The sequence below is a fragment of the Camellia sinensis genome, chromosome 7 (assembly GCF_055761805.1).
Source record: "Camellia sinensis isolate YWXY chromosome 7, ASM5576180v1, whole genome shotgun sequence".
Classification (NCBI taxonomy): Eukaryota; Viridiplantae; Streptophyta; class Magnoliopsida; order Ericales; family Theaceae; genus Camellia; species Camellia sinensis.
This window is the reverse complement of record NC_138967.1, coordinates 91,257,478-91,272,781: the sequence shown is the minus strand read 5'-3', so window position 1 is coordinate 91,272,781 and position 15,304 is coordinate 91,257,478.

Sequence of the window (15,304 nt, the reverse complement as noted above, 5' to 3'; positions counted from 1 at the left end):
AATAACAACAGTTATCTTTAAACGGCTATTTTTTTTTCAAACGGTAATATTTCAAATTTCTATAGCTAATTAGTAATTGTTTATTTTTTTTATATAGTTAAAAAAATTTATTAAATATGTAATGATATATTTTTTTGTGGGGTGAATTATATTTAAATTTTTTTTCAATTTCTCATTTTTTTTTCATTTTTTATATTTGTCTAGATAGAAATAATATAAATATATAATTTTTTTTACAAACAAGTAAAAAAATGTCACAAAAGAAAAAAAATAAACAAAAATAAAATTACAAAAAAACCTATATCCAAACAACACTTACAAATTTAGAAATAAAGTTAGTTAAGATTTGCTAAAATAACAAATGACTATTTGAGTACCATTGTTATAATTTGACAAAATAACACTATTCATTGCCAAATTATAGCAATAGCAATGGCAATAACATTATAGCAGCAATGGTTGTCGTTCAAAATCGATTTATTATGTATACAAGTCAAACTTGAAAGTACAATTTATTGGACTTAATCTAACAACTAGGAATTGTTTGATTCGCTAAAACAAGTTAAAATAATTAGTCCTTAGACTTTCGTATGAAATTATCATTCTTTTATTATGTGAATGATGATTCAATTTAGGGTGTATTTTTTATTATTTTTTTAGTGAATCAAAGGTGATGATAAATATTTTAATAGATTAATCATGTTATTCCACTTCATTCCAATAGTGAAGCAAATAAAGCATTATCCAAACAAGACACTGCTTACCCAAACAATGATTGGTATCAATTAACTATGCTGAAGAATAATTTTCAATAAGAACAATAAAATATTTTCCTTGCTTGGCCAATTACACATCACACACATACAAAGAATCCAGAGTGGCCCATACAATTTTTATTTTATGGTTAAGGAGGTCAAAGTGTTGCATGCATAAAATCAAAAAAACGACGTCGCCACTTAGGTTATGTGGGAAATCAATCGTTATAAAAAGGATTAGGTATCAACTTGTCAGGTAAGCAGCAATTGAAGAAAGAAGGGATTTAATTATGGCAGGCTAAAAAAACTAGAGTTTCTTTACATCTATGGAAAATTCTACAAGTTAGTACTCGTTACATGTGTAGGATTGCTCTATGAAAACCACAGAGATGTTGACTAAGATAAGATAAGTTAAACTTCTAATTTGACTCAAATTTCACTTTAGTCCCTACCATTTTAATTTAAATAATTCGATTCCTGCCTTTTAAGTCCGATTTCAATTCGATCCTTCCATTCAAATTAAACATTAAAACTTACAATATTGTAATACGTGTCAGTCTCCCAAGGAGTGCATGAAAAAATTAACAATTTTTTAGACAAAAGGACCAAATTAAAACTGAATTTTAAGTGTAAGAATCAAATTGAAATTTGAGTCAAACTACAAAGGTGAAAAATGTAATTCTCCCTTAAGATTTAAAACTCCCGATATATCCAAGTCAAACATTGCTAAGTACTTGTAAGACAATAATCAACCAAACTAATTTCACAAGAAGTAATGCAACAGTGAAATATGTTAAATACTTCTAGTTAACTAAATTAAAAATTCACTGCAGCAAATTATGTTTTACAGAAACATTAACTCGAGCAAAATAATTATATACTGTAAATAGGATTGAAGTCTCCCCAAAGCTGTTCTTTTGAAACATATAGCTGATAATCCCAAGACCTCAGATGCTTTGATTCATGCCACCTAACTTCTAAACTTCATTTTCATCTGCACTTAGAAGTTAGAATCTTACAAAAACTTTTACAGAAAAGCAAAAGCAGAGACATCTAATTTATGATACAAAACACATTTATAAACCAAATCATCTCCAAACAACTAGATTAGCTGGCTTATAAAAAAGTTCAAACCACAAAAAGGAAAAACTGTACGAATTCCTGCATGAACAATACTAATTAAAATCCCAAAGGTTCCAAATCCCAAACATGGGTAAGACGAACACAAAAGAGCAATTTATGAATTGTGTACCATGGGGCACATAATGGGAACGTTCAGAAAAAGAAAAAGAAAAAGAGATAGGAGAAAAAAAGAAAAAAGAAAAAAGAGTTAAAAAAATTAAAAATTGAGGTTTTATTTTTTTATTTTATCAAATTGTTCGATGATATCAAAATTTCTCGTAACTTGACGCCCCTCCAACTTCCGGCAGTCAAGACTCGAGACTGGACACTTAGTCTGACCAAATGATTAGTCCACTAAAATGCACCACATTTATGATTTAAGATAATAACCCTACGTGTAACCAAATCTTTAAAAAAATTGTATGTGCTAGAATCCTTTTTTTAGATTCTCCAATCTACAAGTAAATTCTACAGCAAAATAAATGATGGGAAGCCAACCTAACAATAGAAAGTCCATTTACTAGTGATAAATAAATCAAATGCACCAATGTTCAAAATAAGGACATGAAACCTGAACGTCCCAAAGATAACCTAACAATGGAATTCCTTAAGCCTCTTTTGTGATAAATAATACAAATGCACCGATGTTCCACTATTTGGTTAGTTGTGTGCATTAGAGTAAGGATTGGTGCCGCATCATACCATCGGTGACAACCCCTAACACCCATGCGGGGTTGGCTTTCCCATAGTGTATTGGTCTAGTAAACCATAAATACGGGATTAGGGATTAGTCGCCTAGGTTAAAGACACAATTGTGTTCTAGTTAGAGTCAATAGGGTCTGTCTAGGTGTAGACACCCCATTTTTGACCGTCCTCAAGACTTGGACGTCACCGTTTGAACACTCGGTGATTATCCATGTTCGTGTTCGTTTGGAGTTCCCGGAGGCCTCGGCTACGCGCCTTGCCTCAGGATCTCCGAACTTGACTGTTTAGTGTCTGGTTTCACACCAAACACTTGTGTTTTGCCTTTGAGAGGCAGGGTAGGGCTTGTAGACCATCCCCACCCACCACCGGCAGTGGCTAGAGGCCACCGGCTGGTTTTTGCTGCCACCGGCACTATTTGTTGCCGGTCAGCACTATTTAGTGCCGGTCGGCACTAATTTTGGCCAAGATGGCATTTTTGGCCGGCCGACTACTGTGCATCTGCTTTTGCAGATATTTTAAGACAGCTGTCTTGCTTTTTGCTCCCCTCCATACACGTATGGAGGGATCTCCCTCTTATGAAGCTTGTCTTGTAAGCTTTACAAGACAAGAAGTTCCATAAAGGGAGGGGCTGGTCTCTTGGCTTAAGAGGTTAGAGACTTGAGATATTTTGAGAGCTTAGACAGCCATTGTTAGGGTTTGAGTTCTAGGGTTAGGGTTAGATACACATCCTATCTCTCTTTCCCTCTCTTTTGTGCTCTAGGTGTTTTGTGTCTTACTATTGCACATAAACACCTAGTGTTTCACCTTTGTCTAGCTATTGAGGTTCTAAGGGACTGATTTTAGTACTTTGGTGTTGGATTCAAGCCAAGGAAGGCCATTGGAGCATCATTGTTGAAGGAGGCTTCAAGGGTAAGAATCTCACCCCTTTATTCCCCATTTTTGCACCTTATTTCTACCTGTCTTAAATTCGTTTTTGAGCTTGGTGTATAATACAAAAAAGTTCTTTTTTTAGACCCTCTAGATTGTTTATTAAGGGTGTTTTGTGATTTGAGGGTGTTTGACCCCTCTTAGGCCTTGAAAGGCCTTATTTTGTGCTATTTTGTGCTAGTTTCGGGACTTTGATGTTTGGGCCTCTTCACCACTGAAATCTTGAGGGATTTCAGTGGTGGAGATGGTGCCTTGAAGTCTCTAGAAGGAGAGGGCCACCCCCTCTCCTTGTTGTCCTTGAAAAGGGCATGTTTTGGCCTCTAAAGGGAGCCTATGTTTGAGTGTGTGTTGAGCATGTATAGACTGTTTTTCATGCTTATATTTCCATAATATAACATGACTTTAAATTGGTTTTGGTACTCCATGCATGCTTAGCATAGTTGCCATGTAATGCCTTGTGATCCCTTAACATGTCTTAGGTTGTGTGCCTTTGTTTCTAGCATGTTTTAGGCTTACATTTGTGAAGATTTTGTGCTTATCTTGACATGTTTTAGGTCTATCCATAAGTGTTTGGGTTGATCTTGGCATGCTTAGTATAGTTCCTTTGCATTTTGGCTTGTTGGCCTTAAGTATGTGGGTGTGTAGCATGCCATTTTTGCATTGATTTGGTGTTTTGGAATCATCCACCATGTCATTTCAGTCCTATTTGCATGCCTATATGTTTACCTTGGATGCATCTTTAATGCCTCTTAAGCTTGTGTAGCAATGCTCCTTGTTTTGGTGATTATGCATGCTTTTGTTTTTGAGTCATTTGGATGCCATCTAAGTGATCCTTAGGCCTTGTATTAATGTCCTAAAACTCTGTTTTTGGTCAATAAGTTCATGCCATGTTTGGTCTTACTAAGTGTAATTCAATACTCCATTGGTTTGCTTTGAGCACTTAGGCCATTAGTTGCATGTTTGGCTTTATTTATTGCTTGGTTTGGCATCATGTTTTAGCATGATTTTAGGGCTCATGTTGCATGCTAATTGTCCATGAAATCCCTTGTCAAGTGCGCTTGAATGTTGCTTACTTAATGCTTGAGGTTTGGACCATAACATGTGTATGTGTGCATGTGTGTTTAGCCTCCATTTTTGGGCATTTTGGCTACTGTTTTGGGCCTTATTAGAGCTGCCCAAATCTTGTATAAGTCCATCTTTGCATCCATTTGCATGGCCCCATGATTGCTTGTATGTTTGCATAAGTTTGTTGCCATGTCATGTTGCATCCTTAGCGAGCATGCTTAGATTGCATTGCATCAACATGCATTCCTTGCCCCTTGATTTGGTGATAGGGATTGGGACTTTGGTTTGATTTGGTTTGCATGCATTTGACATGAAAATTGCATACTTGACTCTTTGGGCCATCATGCATGGAAATGCGTGATTGGTGGTCCGAGAATCGAGACACATGCCCCTTTGAGTCACAAACATGATAAGGGACATGAATGGTGCATATATGCCTTGAATTGTGCTGCCATGCTTTGCCTTGCCCTCTGTTGCTGTCATTTGCAGATTCTGTAGGAACACTCTGCCGACCGGCAGTGTAAAGTGCCGACCGGCAATAATTTCTATGCCGACAGCTTTGTTTTGTGCCGGTGGCCATACCACACTGCCGATGGCAATTCCATGCAGCCGGTGATGTCTCCCAGCATCCAAGGAAGCAGTCCTGAGGTTTTGGCAACCTCTAGAGGAGTGAAGGAAGGAAAACAGAGGCAGTTCACGCATGGCGGCGCATTTCCCGAGGCGATTTACTGCTTTCTTAGTTTAATTAAATTTGCTTAGTTGATTAGGCAATTTGTAATATTAATTAGCTTGCGTAGTTAATTAATTTGTAATATTTATTTGGTCCCTCTGAGTGAGGGCAAATCTGTAATAAGTGTGTGTGGGTGGTGTGTATGTCTTCCGATCCCCACTTCTTTCTTCCCTTTTATTTACCTGCTTATGATGGTAGATTAGGGCATCTTTAAAATTAGCATACCTTATGCTATGCATGCGTGCATCCATACATTTGTATTACATACATTAGGCTCGGTACATCACGCTAACTACATCTGTACTTCAATTCACAAATTGAATATGTGGTAGTTGATCGCATTTCACATGCCATGTTTAGGGTTAGCCGAGCCTGCCTAGATTGCATTTTTGCATGTGATGCATTAGCCATTTTCAACATGAACTAGGACATGCATGTTTGCTGACTAGTTTACTGTTTTGGCACGGAGTACGATGTAAGTATTTATGCTTTAGCATCCTGCATGTGTGTAAGTGTTGCCATGACAGTATGCCTGCCATGCGGCTAAGTGCTTATATGAGATAAACTGTTTTGAATGCCTGTGGGTGAAGGTTGGATTGTTTGAGTTGGAAAAACTCGTTGAAATCCGTATTTTAGCCTACTTACGAGTAGCAAATTCCAAAACATTTTCCAAAACAAACGGATATGCAATGCTTATTTCCAAATTAGGCAATCTAGTCTATACTTGTTTGTTGCGCGCATAACATAGTAATTCTATGCTAATAAATGGAATAAGAACACATAATGTTTTCAAAAACGGATATCATAGTTAGTAGAGGCCGGTCTTCGGACCGGGCGAAAGGGGGTGCTCATAGCTGACCTTCCCCGATCGTACCCAAGCTCCCGAGCCGAGACAACTCCGGTGATGACGGACATGTGGCCTTCGGCACCGAGTCAGGGTTTCCTAAATTTCCCCATTTAAAAAATATTTAGGTGGCGACTCTGTATCTGGCAAAGCAGTCCATGTTTGGCACTACTTTTTCAAAAAATCTGTTTCTCAAAATGATTTGCCAGATTTGGACTCTTTGGTTCAGATTAAGAACCGCAACAATAAAATCGCGAGTCCGAACTGTAGTAGCATAAGGCCCCCCTCCGCGGGCGCGTCTACACTAGGTTATCGAGATGTTTCATTGATTTTTGGGTGGTATTGATTTTACCTTGAATTTCATAATATTTGAGCAATTGATGCTTACAGTGGTGGTATGTGAATTTTAAGATAATTGTGTAATATGGCGTCATCCTTATAACATTTAATATATTGGCTACTCATTTTCAATGTCTTGGATGATTATTTAGTGAGCTTTAATCTTTGCTCGTCCTTTACATTTACAGGTACTCCACCACTGTAAGCATAAAGTTGGGTGGCCATGCCATATATTCAAATCTTTTTCAGAGTTATACATGTATACCCATGCTTAATCGTATTTACCTTTTTTAAGTTGCCATTATTTTGGAGACTGGCGTGTAAACCTAACTAGTTTGCTTATAGACTTATAAGATGTGTTAGCTCACAAGCTTGTGTTATTTTAATGATATGTAATTAATATATTTGGGCTGTGAACACACTCATGGCCTTTTGAAGCATAACTCTAGAGATGTTACGTTCGTAATTTAACTCAAACTATTATCGATGCCTTAGCAATTTATTCCAAGTACTTGGCATATGCAATCAAACTCATCCAGATATTTGGAAATTGGAGAAAAGTACTCCTTTATTTAAATTTCTCCCAAATTTGTTCCTGTCATCTAAGTCATTATTGACAAACTAGCAATATCGACCTTGAGTTTCCTAGTCATGTCATCTTAGTCATTATTGGCATGCCAGAGCTAATTTTACCCATCCTGTGAAAGTGAAACCTCTTGTCCAACGTGGATCCAAGGCAGTTGAATATTGGTGAGAATGGATTTTGTTAGAATGGATTGATGTTAGGATGGATTTTGTTTTGGGGCTTCCATATACACAATGAGGTTATGATTCCATCTACGTGGTTATGGACAAATTTTCTAAAAGGCCCATTTCATTGCATCGAGAAGACAATAGATGCTATAAATGTGGCACAATTGTATTTTTGAGAAGTCTATTGCCTACATAGGCTACCACAATCCATTGTGTCAGACAAGGATAGCCGATTTCTCAATCATTTTTGGAGCTGTTTGTATAATACAAAGCTTGACTTTAGTAGTGCCTATTATCCTCAAAGTGACAGTCAAATGAGAGTTGTCAATTTGGGAAATTCATTGATGTGTTTGGTAGGGGATCATTTGAAATCATTGGACTAGAAATTGCACTTGTAACCCTTCAGAAAATCGAAGTTTTGATTTTAATCCCTTTTATGTTAACTATGGTTATCAACCACGAGCTCCATTGGACTTGGCACCTGTGCCAAACTGAAAGCGTATCAATGAAAAAGCAAAAAATCTTATTAGCAACCTATAGGAAGTCCACAAATTTTGTTTAGGTCGTTCTCACAAAAGACAAGTTTTCTGCCTGCAAGTACAACAAACTGGCAGCCAGAAAAATTGGGCCATTAGAGATTGTGAAAAGATCTCATTTGCACCACCGACGTGTTCCACATCAAACATCTCATTCCATTAGGAGTGTTCATAAAACTAAATCACTCGAGCAAACCGAGCCAATCCAACCGATCTGACATCATTTTGGACAGTTTCAATGGTTGAACAGTCGAGAATCAATTGAAATTATAAATTTAGTGCGGATTTCGATCGAATTATGAGCGTATTAATTGAAAAACTGTATTAATTGATCCAACTGAATATAATTATAATTAAATTAATAATGGTGCTTACATACGTTGCCTTTTAATGGTGGATTTTGTTTCCCAAGAACCTTAGTTGTACACACACAACATTATCATCAATGACTTCTGCAATCGATAGTTGGGCTATGGCCTTACCTAGTGTCAGAGACTTTAATTTTCACCCCAACTCTTTTCACCTTCTTTTTCACCCGTTCATCTACCTTTTTGTCTCTATCACCCTGCCATCTATCCTACTTCCCTCCCTCTCTCTCTCTCTCTCTCTCTCTCTCTCTCTCTCTCTCTCTCTCTCTATCTCTTACAAAGACAAACTCTAGCAAAAAACTATGGGACTTGTCTCTCTCTTCCTTGGAACTTCAAGATAAATGCTCTCTCATCTCTCAATCATCTCTGTGTCTTTCTCTCTTCCCTCTCAATCTTCAGTCTTCCCCTCTGCGATGGTGGCAAATGTTGGTAGTTATCAATGGTGTGGCGGTGGTGGCGTTGAGTGATGGCGGTGGTGGTAGTGTCGATGAGCAATGGTCGTGGCATGGTGAGTTTCCCTTCTCTTTTTCCCTTTTTTTCCCATTTTCTTTCCTCCATTATCTTTATTTCAATCTGTTTGTATGTATATGAGTTTATGGTTTTGTTTTTTTTAAACTTTGAATCATATTTTTTCCATTTTTTTCCTCCAACCTCTTTTTATAACAGATTTGCGAAATCGACCAAACCGACCACCTAATCGATTGTCATGACTCGGTCAATTTCGAATAGTAGGTCGGTCGACAACGGATGAGGGTAAACCCCGACCTGTAAACACCCCTACATTCCATATTGGGGAGACAGTTGTGATGACAAGGCTACAAATTCAAGGGTGAATTCTTCCTACCTTGGAGATGATGACGTAGCGTGTGGCCATAAAATTTGTAGATCAAATAGATAGGCATGTGGCCAAACAAGGCAAAAGGCACCAGCAGGAATCAAACGGCACATGCTCAAAATCGTGCAAAATTCGTTGAGTTGATGGAAAATATCATTTTGATCAAGATCCATAGCTGTCCCACGGAACTCAATAATTTTGGGAAAATTCCATCATTTAGGCCATCAATTTCGAGATTTAGCCATTTTTGGAAAGATTTGCAACTTCAATTAATCTTAGCGCACAAGTCAGAATTCGATTCCGTCGAATTTGTGATTATCGTAGTAGCCTAAATTACTAATTTCTTTGTTTTATTTCGATATTTCTATTTTTCGCAATTTTCATTGTATTTGCTTATTTTTGTTTTGCTCATTAAAAAATTGTTGATTCTGGTTATTCCTAGTACATTAGGGTGGTTGTCAATATAAAAAATCATTGTAAGCCTTACGGGTGAATAGTTTAGAGAATTAATACAATTTTGAGTTTTTATTCTTTTTCCAACCTTAGGTATTCGTTTCAAATCAACCATTATTGAGCCTTTATTCTTTGTATTCCTTATGAATCAACGAGTTTAGAGAAGGATCTTATTTTTGGGTAATCATCTCTGAATCAACAGACCCTAAATTGTCACTATTACACATTCTTGATACATCACTTAGGTTGGGAGTAGAGCTCAAATACCTCACTCATAAACGCTAGAGGACTTGTGAATTAGAGGCTAGAATACAAAAGGGTTGCCCGAGTAACTCATTACCACCCTTGAGTTGGAACACTAAAACCAGTTTGTAAGAGGGGCCTTAACCAAGACGCGACACCTTGATGGTCGTATCATATCTCTATGCCACTCTTGACACACCCAAAAAGGGATGTACCAAGCCTACCTATGTCCACGTATCCAAGTATGTTACATCCCCAAGGCCTACATCAAATGTTATAGAGTTGATCTAATTTCCCTCAAATTCGCCAAGCCTAAAAGATTGATCCATCTATCATCAGTTGAGTTGGCTCAACCTAGATTATCACCCAACATAAAGGAGGGTTCAAAATGCATGCGAGACACAACATAACTGCATCTCCTTGCTCTTCTGACATACAAGCTCTCCACCGCCACACCTCTTTACCAAGGCTACTGTTGGCTACCGTTGGCTCTCTCCTTTGCCACCTCTAGTCCATATTAGTGCCTGCCTACCATCTTCATAACTCCTCTACAACCATTACACAATGATCAACCATTGCTACCCCTAACGTTCCACGAAAGTACTTTCCTCATCTTACCACCCATTTATTTTAACATCCTCATTTATGCTACACTCAATTTTACAAATTTATTGTTTCATAGTTGCCTAACATTCAGTGCCATAAAGCATTGTAGGCCTCAAAGTTACCCTATAAGATTTTTTTTTTTCAAATTTGTTACTATCTAGCACATCTCCACTTGAACCAACCTACTTTGGTACACTATAAGTTTCATCATTTTCAATCTTTCCACTTTCTGGTATCTCATGGTTTTCAATCTACAATATTTTACTATTTCTACTTGTGTTAGTAATAAGGTTACATTTCGATGCAAAAAGACTCGCAAGAAAACATACCCGAGGAATCAATGGACCGCGCTCTTCTATCTATAGCATGACGACTCAAGAAAAACATTTTGAGCAATAACTAACAATAATCAGAAGTCACTAGCATCCGTATTATTTAAATTTCTAAAAATTTTGATATTCCAAGAAATGGAAGCCTCGCGGGAACTGGCAAGAAAACTGAAGGGAGTATTGTGGCTTGTGAGAGCAAGATAAACGGAAAATGCACATAAACAAATGATCAAAGGAGTCCTCCACAATCCAAACATTCTCTCAAAGAGAGATTCTTTCGATTCCCTACCATGAGAGGAATGAAATTTTAAAAATATCAAATCCCTTATAAATGCACAATGCATTTCCATCGAGATCTAGAGTTGCCCCTAAAAACCACATAAGAATCCCAACCATTGTGTTGGATCCCATACTTGGTGGGTGTTTGGGAACTTCTAAAAACGCTACTTTTTGTCTTTTTAGTTGCTTTTTTAAAAAGTGTTTGGCTGTGGCTAAAATTATGAATTTTTTTGGTATTTGAAAAAGTGGGATCAAATGTCACATCAAAAATTTTTGGTGGGGTAAAAGACCATTTTACCCTTGATGTAGTAGAAAGAAGGTAATGTCACAGCAAAATGTTTTGGTCGAGTAAAAAGTAATTTTGGTGGTTGCTTTTTTAGAGGATGCCATACTCATTTTAGGGGTGTTTTTGATTTTTTTTGAATTTTTGGGTTTTTTTAGAAAAAGCTAGCTTATTTAAGACTTACCAAATGGGGCCTTACTAGTAATCACAGAATGCCATGAAGTATCTCATTTAATAAAAAAATCTCCATAACCATTACCCTAATAATGCCTTGTTCTTAGCAATAATATTCCCAATGGAGAAACCCTCTCCCTCTTGACACATTGCAATAATACTCTTAGCAATTAAAACTTGTTCTATAATTGTGCAATATCAAGGGTTATCAAGGGTTATATGTTCTCGAAACCACAGGATCAAATCCTTTCCTACTATCTTGTTTCAACATTAATCTCGACCAAACTCATATCAGTTTGCCTCACTGGTGCAAATCTTTTATGGCTAGACAAATCGATTGTACTGTTCATCTCTCTAACTTTACTTTCTTCAATTGTCTAGATTCTCCCTCACCAGCAAGTGCCACTTACTTGCAACAGGGACAATGAGAGAAAATGGGAAGGTCATAGGTGAAATTGATCGCTAAAATAAAATAATCAACGATAACTTCAGAAAAGTGATATAGAATCCATGACCTACTTCACTCTTCTTTGTTCTCTTTATATGCTCTAAAAAATCATTATATGAGCTGACACCTCACCACCAAAGGAGACCTTGTAGATGTGTATATGGACTTCTGACTATTAAGCCATTCTTTTTTTTTTTGAGTGGCTATCAACCCATTAATAACCCACAAAACACATGTTTCTCATACTTTGATTGCTCAACAAAATTCCATTTGAATTTGAAAGAATGACTTATAATTCATCAGAAAATAATTTAACAACAATTCAAATATTCTGCTCAAAGAAATTAATTATGAGCATCTGTGTGTGCAATTCAAATATTCTGCTCAAACATGACATCAGATCCTCCTTTATATGTTATGCCACACACACACCTCGCTTCGACATCCGTGCACACCCTTATAGAAGTCATGTGGCCTTTTTACTCCAGATGTGAGTAGTGTTCAATTCTTTTTTATTTTAAACATTTGACATTAGAGTGTAGATTACCAAAATGGCACCTCACTCTCATTTATACCTATTGTGTCAACTAAGCCCCTAACTACCAATTGTCTTAATTAAGCTCTCAAACTCTTTAATTTGGTTCAATGCACATTTCATTTAGTTCCATCTAATTTACTAATGGATTAGAGTCATATGAGCCTTTCACGAGATTGATTAACCTCAAATACTCTGACTCAACTCCAATTCAACCAGTGTGCCCCACCCACTCCTTCCTTTATTTTTATGATTCACCAACTGGTCATTGTTTTTGGCCACAAACACTAATGCCTCACCAAACCTAGCATTAGTGTTGTACCCTAAAAACCAATCCATAAGATGTGGATGATACAATTTTATAAAAAAATCTTATCATTTAATTAATAATAAAAGGCAAGTTTTATTGTCATATTTACTTTGTTTGTTATTGTTTATACCTGATAACCCATAGAATTAAAATTGAGAAGACGTGTTCTTAAGATTTAGAATATAATACTTCACTTCTCAATGCTTTATTCTTAACTGTTCCTAGTCATAGGATTATTAATTGGGCGTTAGCAACTCGATAAGACTAGCATGTGTTACGCTAGCACAATTGGAAAAGTAGCTAGTCTCAAGTCACTAGTGTGGAAAATAAGGCAGATATGCGATGTAATGCAAACATATGATGTGAGTGCTTGTTAGAGAACAAATTCACTTAATGTGATGACTGATGAATATCTATATGGAGTTTTAACTACCTACCAAAACAAATGTTCATTACTTACAATGGTGCATGTAATTCTAAACTTGAGACCATCATAGGTGTCTTATATATGCCTTATTAAGCTTTAATCGTACAATATGTTTGTATTCTAATTATACAATATGAAAATGTATTGATCGTGCTTAGTGAGATATGCATGGAAGCATGTGAATGTTCAGTAAGAGATCTATCACTCTCAAGTAAAGAGAGAGCATGTCCCATGTGACATTCTAGGATATTACTCAAGGAAGACCTTGGCTAGGGCAATGTGATATTTAGAAAGGAATTTTTAATTTCACTAACATGAGTAATATTAGTTATATTTAGCGCATACGATTTTGGGGTTTGATAGTTTTTCATAATCTATTGACTTAGTCAAGACATTGTATGATCGAATGATTAAAATGCACGGTATTTGTTAATTGAAGTGAAGGATTTACTTTGTATATTTATACTACTTTAATTTTACTTTTTTCTTCTTCAGTAAGAAATAAGAAAATATTGAAAAATTATTATTGAAATTATTCTAACAATTATAGTCTAATAATATGCAAAAATTATTAAAATTTCAATTTCATAATAGTTTGGATACATGACCTAAAGTGTCTGAATGGTATCCAAAGCTTCTCAAAATTTAACATCAAGTATCGAATACATTAAGGAAGCTTCAAATACGTATCCGCGAATATCCAAAAAGTATCGGTATTCGATATGGGTACCATACAAATAGGACTCCTTTTAGAAATATACGTGCTTCATAGGAGGAGGGCCACAACCATTATCCAAGTGCCTTAGTAATACAACCCTAGAACTCCCCATCCTAGTCCTAATTTGAGAAATAATCACCTTCAATTATCATATCATATCCGAGTAAATATCCTTTCTTCCTCCTAAGAAGATGGAGAATTCTATTCGAGCAACAAGAGGCACATGATGTAATTTGAAGACTCCCAATTATGTAAAACCCCTAATTACGGGCAACCAACCTCTATAAACTCTTTTTCCCTAGTATCGGTGTACCTGCGTAACTAAAATCCCCTCACCACAACCACACAGACATCTTTTAAGACACTAGAGCCTATTCTTGCATGAAATATATCATATCTATCCTTGAAAAGGGGGGCGAAAACACTAGGGACAAGAACAACACAAACACAGATGCTTAATTTGTACAGAAAGGAACGGCTTGCCACCAACACCAACAGTTTTGAAACTCGAAAGACCGCTACACAAATAATAAACCTCCCACCTGGGAAGAGCTTCTCCTCCTCGCCGCCATACAGGAAACACATATGGCCATTACCGAGATAGGTGGCAAAGCACACGTAAAACTTGAGCCGAGGATTGAACATAATAGAAAGCTCACTTAGTACCCAATGAGACTTGAGGAAACCATTGGCGTCCTCAAAATCATAATCAATGTGCTAATCCCCATTTGCTGACATGGCAACGCAAATGCCCTCAAATTTAGCTCCAACACCGAAGGGACAAGGCACAAAACTAAGATCATCCAGAACACAAAACTGGCTTGAAAACTCTGTCCCATCCTCCCATTTATTTTTACTAGCGTGAAACATGCAGAAACGAGCCTTGGTATAAATTTTGAGCCTGTGTCCCCAAGCAAAGTAGTCGAGGATAGTATCACCACCAGATTTACTGAAGCTAAGAGGGTTGGAGAGGATTTCCCACTTTCTATCTCCTCCGTCAACGGGATTGGAATCAAAAACCTCAAAATAGGGTGCCTCAATTTCAAGTTCAAATAGGTATGAGTAGTATGAATGTCTTGAAAGAACATAAATTTTTCCCTCAATTGTGACCATAATTTTCATCAATTACAAGAACCATCATTTTAATCAATTACAACAGTCGTACCCCCAACCATATACAATTTGAAATCCACAACCATACATCCCATTCCCATCAGGGATCCACCGTTGGTGCTAGTGCAATTGCGAAAATCACACACAAGTTCAAGATTGGCACCACCTTTGCATAACTTGGTAACATTGAGACGGCATAGTACTTTAGGTGACTGCATATACATATACAAATCCTTCTTTGTTGCCATCTTGATCTGATCCTCCTCAAAATTTCTCACCGCCTACTTGCGCATTCTCAAAAACCCTATCTATCCTTTGCTTTCATCAGCCTAGAGATTGCGGTGCCGACTTTGTAGGTGATTTGCTACAGAGAATGATCGTAGCTAGGGCTAAAAACGGAGGGTCGA